Source organism: Podarcis liolepis (genome assembly GCF_965112155.1).
Source record: "Podarcis liolepis genome assembly, chromosome: 1".
In the NCBI taxonomy this organism is placed as follows: Eukaryota; Metazoa; Chordata; class Lepidosauria; order Squamata; family Lacertidae; genus Podarcis; species Podarcis liolepis.
This window is the reverse complement of record NC_139554.1, coordinates 16722105-16730102: the sequence shown is the minus strand read 5'-3', so window position 1 is coordinate 16730102 and position 7998 is coordinate 16722105.

The window sequence follows — 7998 nt, the reverse complement described above, 5'->3', positions numbered from 1 at the left end:
TTACCGTAATACAGTCATACCTCGGGTTACAGACGCTTCAGGTTGCGTTTTTTTCGGGTTGTGGACTGCCGAAACCTGGAAGTACTGGAATGGGTTACTTTTGGGTTTCGGCGGTCGCGCATGCGCAGAAGCCCTAAATCGCGCTTTGCGCATGCACCGAAGCGCCGAATTGCAACCCGTGCATGCGCAGACGCGCAGACGCGGGTTGTGAACGCTGAGGGTTGCGAACGTGCATCTCGCACAGATCACATTCGGAACCCGAGCATCCACTGTATCTTTCTTCACATGAAAGTGTCCAAAATAGAATATGCACTGTACAAACATTTTAAATCAAGTGCTCAAATTGGAAGCTTTGCAATTAGGGATGAAGCTGGCGTCTTCTGCATGCAGAGCGGATGCCTCACTACTGAGGTATAAATCTTTCATAAATGTACATGAAACATGACACAGATATGGAGTTCTTTTTTACCTTTGCTTTTTTTAAAAAAAATCTGTTCTTCAGCAACAAGACAAGACTGGTTTCTTAGAGCGCCACTGGAGATGTTTCTCTTATCCTTTGCATTGTCTGTTGCAAGGATGTGAACCGTCCTGGGGCCTTCCAAATGCTGTTGACTACAACTCCCATAAACCCCGCCCCTTGGCGACACACTGGCTGGGGCTGATGGGATTTGGAGTCCAACCACACCTGGAGGACCACAGGCTCTCCTTCCCTGCTTTCCTGTTTTGCAGTATCTGAGCATCTGCAGAGAACGTCATCACCACTGCAGGGAAGGCAGCTTTGAAAAAGTAATAAATCTATGGATCAATATGATGGCAGGGTGGGACCTCAACCTTTGTTGGATATGATGTTCTGCACACCTTCCTCAGCAACGTGTGCTGTGATGTGTTTCAGTTTTGTAAACCCGAGAGGAATCTAGGCTGTTGGCATCTTCTTGCAATATTCTTTTGCCTTAGGCAACACTTGCTGGGCTTTAGATGCTGCACTGCGGGAGAAATACGTGACTCAAATGTTATCTATAGCCAGGGCTGGTCATTTGTATTCACATATTTGAGTGTGGGAGGGAGAAATGTCTTCGCTTCTTTCTTTTTTTCCTTCTCCCTAGGCAGGCTGATTCAATATTTTAATCCAACTGGCATTGGCTTTCACTGTCAGCCTTAGATGGTGTGTTATTATTTTTGCTTCGGGTGTGGTGGCTGAATTGAGATGACACTGATGGCTGCCTGGTCCACTTGTCTCAGGGGCTGCAGGAGTGGCGCATCCCGTTTTGCTGCCTGAGGTGACATAAGAAGGTGCTGCCCGGCCCCCGCCAAAGCCTCCCTTGCCTGGGTTGTGTGGCAGAGTCTGTTAAGTGGTGGCAGCAGGTTCTGGTGAGATCTTGAGGTGGAGAACTCTCCTTCCTTGGAGGTTTTTAAGCAAAGGTTTGATGGCCATCTGTTATGGATGCTTTAGATGAAATTCCTGCATTGCAGGGGGTTGGACTACATGACCCTCAAGGCCTCTTCCAACTCTACAGTTCTATGATTCTACGATACAAAAATGCATGCACTAAGTGAAATGTGTATATTAGTGAAAATAACACACATAAATGTATGGTACAGTGGATGCTCGGGTTGCAAACGTGATCTGTGCGGGAGGCACGTTCGCAAGCTGCAGTGTTCACGACCTGTGCATCTGCGCATGCGTGGGTCACAGTCCGGCACTTCTGTGCATGTGCAAAGCGCCATTCAGCGTGCATGCGCATGCACATGCGCCAAAACCTGAAAGTAACCCGTTCCAGTACTTCCGGGTTTGGCGCAGTGTACAACCCGAAATCGCGCAACCCAAAGCGTCTGTAACCCAACGTATGACTGTATTGGGGTGATTGCTTGGAAATATGTATATCAGGGGAAATTGCACACAGTAACACGTGTGCTAGCAGAAATATGCATTAAAATGCTGGCAAATTTTCATGAAGACTTTAAAAAAGAACGCCACCCCCCTGTGAAAATGTGGAGAAGTGAATTCCAGACTGGAGAAATGAAAAATTGAGAGACACTGAAAGTGACAGATTTACCCATCCCTAATCTGGTTTCTCTACCCTTGATCACTTTTAAAGGCTAAAACAGGATTAAATGCAAGTGCTTAAGCTTAAATTATTTGTGAACCATAGACAAGAAATGAATGACACATTCTTTTTATTTTATCTTAATTTTTGCAAGTAAAAATGTTATGGGGCTAAATGATACCATTTAGAATGAGAAAGTGAGGCCTGGCACATCCCTGACTGCTCCAGAACATGAAATGAGATCAAGCCATTAAAAGCAATCACCAGCCTTTTGTGTCATTTGTCCTTCAACTCCTGTCTTGCTCTGTGCTCATACCAAAGTAGCTGTGCCTCATTTTTCAACTGACAACATGAAGTGCCGTCTTTATATTAATTGGTCAAATTCTAATGGCTAAATTAAACAAGGTATGGGTGGATGAATCTGGGACATGCTAAACTTTGCACATAATTTTATTTTGCACTTTAATGTGCATGGTGCTTTATAAAGTACGTAGAACAAAGCACGATCTGCTGGGGAACTTCCACCACCTCCTGAGGGAGAACACTCCACTGCTGAACAGCTCTTACTGTCAGAAAGTTCTTCATGAGGTTGAACTGGAATCTCCTTCCTTGTATCTCAAAGCCATTGGTTCAAGTCCTACCCTCCAGAGCAGGAAAAAACAAGCTTGCTCCATCTTCCATGTGACAGCCCTTGAAATATTTGAAGATGGCTATCATATCTCCTCTCAAGCTCCTCTTTTCCAGGCAAAACATACCCAGCTCCTTCAAATGCTCCTCATAAGGCTTGGTTTCCAGACCCTTGACCATCTTGGTTGCCCTCCTCTGCACACGTTCCAGCTTGTCAATATCCTTCTTAAATTGTGGTGCCCAGAATTGGACACAGGATTCCAGGTGTGGTCTGAGTGGTCTGACCAACCCGGCTCCCTCAACTGTTCCTCATAAGTCTTCCTCATAAATTTGCTTTATTGTTAAGTTGTGGGTGAACATATCAGACGACACAGCGATTCTTCAAACAGCTCTTTTTTATTCAGAGGCCAGACAGAACTGAACTGAAGGGCTCAGTCAGCCTGCTTATATAGAGCTCCAGTACAACGTTACTGTAGCAACTTTCTAAAACTATCCAATCACTGAACGTCACTTTCGATCCTTCATTTGCATAAAAGCTATCCAATCACTGAACGTCACTTTCGATCCTTCATTTGCACAACTATCTACAGTATCCCCCTGCTGGCCCAGGGTGAGAACTTCAGTACATAACATTTATTATGGCTGTGTTTGCTGCCCCGAGGGAAAGCAGGATATAAATTGAATAAATAGCATTATTAATAAATCATCCCTGACAGCAATGACCATATTGTTGCCTTCTTACAACAACATGAGGGCACCAGCTTGAAGAATGTTGGTCGAGGGCTTGGAGCTTTGCGGCAGGCAAAGAGGAGTTTGAGAATACACAGTTCCTGTTTGGCACTCTCTGGCCTCCTTTCTTTTGATGATCCGAGCTGCTAAGATTTCCTACCAGAGATTTAGTCGCTTGCTGAAATGGGAAGAAGCTTCCACGAGATGAAAGTGGGCAGTGCTGGTACTCAGAGTCCTCATTTCAAAAGCCTCCTTGGTAGAGACTTCAGAAATCCTGTTTTTAATTTCTTATTGAATCTGCACTGCTCAGAGGAGAGAACCGCGAGACAAAGGGGGAGAAATCTCACCTGCTTCAGGATGAAAAGGAAAAACCAAGTATGGATCTTCATGCCTCCGCTATTTATAAATGTCCATTCAGCCACCTCCTTTAACAGGCAGCGAAAATTGAGCTTGCCCCCTGGGTGTCTGCAGGATAGCAGTAGAATTGCTTTGCTGAATGGAGAGTGGCTTTGAACTGCCTCCCATAATTACTGCTTTAGGTTTCCATTAGGTTCCCAGCATCCCAATGAAGGTTGAGCAGCTGATAGGGTGGGCTATACATCCCGCCCCCCATAACAGAGCAATAAAATTAATAAATACAGATGTGGATGAGACACCAAACCATGGTCCTAGATCTCTACCCCCTGCTACCAGGTTCTTTCAGACAAAATATTGAAGTCTAGACCTTGGAACTGCATGAACAGAGTTGGCCCATCAAGGAGTTTGAGACAAGCAGGTCACCCATGAAAACATATCATCTCATGCCTTTTGAAGGGTGAAGATACCGTCTCTGAATTAGGATGGATTGCAATTCCATCTGCTGTGGCCGACTTTAAATCCTACCAGCAATCTTCAAGTTTGCAAACTGTGCAGGCCTCCACAGACTTTAAATGAAATGCATCAGATTTCAAGCCAAATTAGGATACCCTGCAAGTGTCTCAGAAAAAACACAGAACATGCAAGAGACAAGAAGGCCATTTTTGGGCTCTATGATCTCATGCAAGTTCTTAGACAGCACCCCAAAGTGTGCAGTTTTGGGGGGCGTGATTTCGTGTGGGTCACGTGGCTCACTCAGGATCACTGATAGGAAGACTAATGTCTTGGTTTTTGGACTCAACATGTCGGAGGGTGTGAAACAGCGTTATCTGGTTTTCAACATCGCGATATATCACCAACTAAGCATTGTGATATACTGATATATCACAATGTCTGATATAAGGATGGAACTATGCGTTGGCTTGCTTCACTCCCCCCCCCCACCCACATTGTGATTTTTGCATAGCACACACAGACACATACATCATGATTCATGATATATTGCCAGGTCAAAAATTATGAAACAAATATCGTGATATGGACTTCAAACCAGTTTTGGACAATATATTGCCCAGCCCAAACACAAATCATGATTCGTGATATATTGCCAGGTCAAAAATTATGAAACAGATATGATGAGAAGGACTTCAAACTGGTTATGGATGATAGATTGATATACAGTATCTCCCAGCCCTGATGTGTACCTAGGCATGCTATTACCTCCAGCGCAGGTAATGACCAGCAGCCTAGATTGCTATCTCCCCCACCCCTCACCGCCCATGTTTGTCTGGTAGGTGGAGCCAGCCACCTGTCAGTCAATTGACACTGGGTGACTTTCCCCTGGTCAGGTGTCTTGCAGAGCACTTTGAAAGGGGCTTCTCAAGAAGCAACAATCAGCTGAAGTCCCTTTCAAGGTGATCTGAAACAAGCTTCTCAAGACCTGAGAACCAGCAGGTTCTCCACCCCTGCTAGTGTTCGTTAAAACAACAGGGTGTTTTACGGGATATAAAATTCTTACAGCCCCACACCTGCCGCCCTGGAAATTTGTTTGAAGGGTGGGGTGGCAATTTCTACAAAATATAAAATATTGCAGTGAGTCCTATTGTTTCCATCTGAATCAGAAAAATTCAGCTTGCTAGTAAGTTCCACATCATCGCTCTCCTTGCTCAGCTTTCTGATTCCTCCTCCAAAAACCTCTTCCTTCTGGGAAAATGTCACCCATAAGAAAAATTAAGCTTTGAGTGAAAACATCTACTTTGAAGGCTTGGTTCAACAGGGGAGGAAAAGAAGATCCTGAATTATTACACCCACTTACTGTGCTAATTAAATATTGCTAGGTGCTATATCGTCTTGATCTACTTCAAGGCACTGGCAAGGACATGTTGCTTTGTGGATGTGGGTGCCATCACTGCATATAAGAAGCGGGGGGTGGGGGGAGAGAGAGAGAGACAGGTTTCAAACAGGCAAGAATTTAAGGACTTGCCAATGCTAATCTCCCACTTGAGAGGCTGATTACAAAAATGTTTTGAGATGACAGCACGGTAGCCCTCCTGTGGGAGAAAGGGCTGCAACTGAGAACTCTATAATGAAGGTGTAATTATGCTATACTTATGCAGAAGTTTAATGGTGCTAAGACAAGCATAATTATAACGTGCATTAACCCCAAGCTTTGAAAAATGCTTGGAAGTGTATTCCACAAAGGCGAAAGATGACAGGAAGCTTTTGCTACTGCTGGGCCAATGTTCTTCCTGTTGGTACAACAGAGTTGCAACTTCCTATCCTCAAATGGCTATTCAAGGAACGCTAATGAGCGTATAAGGGAAAGGGTCAGAATGAGCTAAGTCTATAGCAAATTTAGTGCTAAGAACTCAGGTCTTCTGAGGAAGACGAGTCACCCCTGCAGGTAAATGCTTACGTTTTAAGGCTCCTCCTTTATTGTATCATATTTTTCAACGTTTGCTGAAAATACCCTTAGCTACAGACAGGATTTATGCATGAGCCAAAGAAAGGGAAAAAGACATCACAAATCCAAGGATCAGGCCAAGGAAGAGTTAACGGCTAAAGAGAAGTGAGAGGCTGAATAACAGCATCTCTATCCAGAGGGGACCTGAAATGTAAATGAGCAGCTCTCTCATCTTCTCCCTAGAATAAGAAGCAGGGACTTAGGCAGCTAATTCATTATCACTTTATTTCTGCATGCAAATGAACCCATCGTTCCCTTTGCATAACCCAAGGTAGTCATCACAGGGGAAGGATGCAGAAGAACAAAAAATAAAATAAAAAATAAAAAATGAGATGTGTGTGTGTGCGTGCATTCAGGAAAGGGTGTATCTCTCTGCCATCATTTTAAAAGGAACTTGAGTTTTCTCTATTGCTTCAACCTGTTGCTTGCCTCTTAGATCGTTTATTTTTTGCTGTCTTTCTTCCTTGAACCACCCTTTGTTTGCTATAAAGAAGGAGGCCCCCTCATTGAAACCCACCTGATATCTCAGGGGAGCTCCTGCCCCATTGCTTTAGCCCATGCACCTGAGGCAGTACATCAAGTAGCCGAATCATACCACTGTAGACCAGGACTACACCCCAGAGGCCATCCAGTCCAGCCCCCTTCCCCTCTTTGACACCATTTAACCATCAATCGAATAGTGGGTTAGGGAAGCTGAAAATAAGTCTCCTGGTGTATATTTTGCCTTAGAAGCCTTGGTTTGATCAGAATCAAGTACACACTTCCACAGTTAATGCTAAATACATTACTTCTGGTAAATGAGCCCCCATAGGTGCTAGAAGGCTGTGAAAATTTGTGTCCTGGGCTTTATAGACTCACCTACCCATGTACTAGGGATGCGGGTGGCGCTGTGGGTTAAACCACAGAGCCTAGGACTTGCCGATCAGAAGGTTGGCGGTTCAAATCCCCGCAACGGGGTGAGCTCCCGTTGCTCGGTCCCTGCTCCTGCCAATCTAGCAGTTCGAAAGCACGTCAAAGTGCAAGTAGAAAGATAGGTACCACTCCGGCGGGAAGGTAAACGGTGTTTCCGTGCGCTGTTCTGGTTCGCCAGAAGCGTCTTAGTCATACTGGCCACATGACCCGGAAGCTGTACGCCGGCTCCCTTGGCCAATAAAGCAAGATGAGCACCACAACTCCAGAGTCGGTCACGACTGGACCTAATGGTCAGGGGTCCCTTTACCTTTACCCATGTACTATCTGAAACCAAAGGGGCACATTGGTTGCTAGATGTGAATTTGTAGGAATGAGGGTGGTGTTGTGGTCTAAACCACTGAGTCTCTTGGGCTTGCCAATTGGAAGGTAGGCAGTTTGAATCACCATGATGGGGGTGAGCTCCCATTGCTCTGTCCCAGCTTCTGCCAACCTAGCAGTTCGAAAGCATACCAGTGCAATCAGATAAATAGGTACTGCTGCAGCAGGAAGTTAAACGGCGTTTCCATGTGCTCTGACTCTCGTCACGGTGTCCCATTGCACCAAAAGCGGTTTAGTCATGCTGGCCACATGACCCGGAAAGCTGTCTGTGGACAAATGCCGACTCCCTCGGCCTGAAAGTGAGATGAGCTCTGCAACCCCATGGTCGCCTTTGACTGGACTTAACCATCCGGGGTCCTTTTCCTTTACCTTTACCTAGATGTGAAATTGTTTATAGCTCTTATTAGCTGCCCAGGGCTCCTGTTGGAGGAAGAAAGGCAGGATAGTGATAATAAATTTAATTAATTAATAACATAATGATAGCATCCT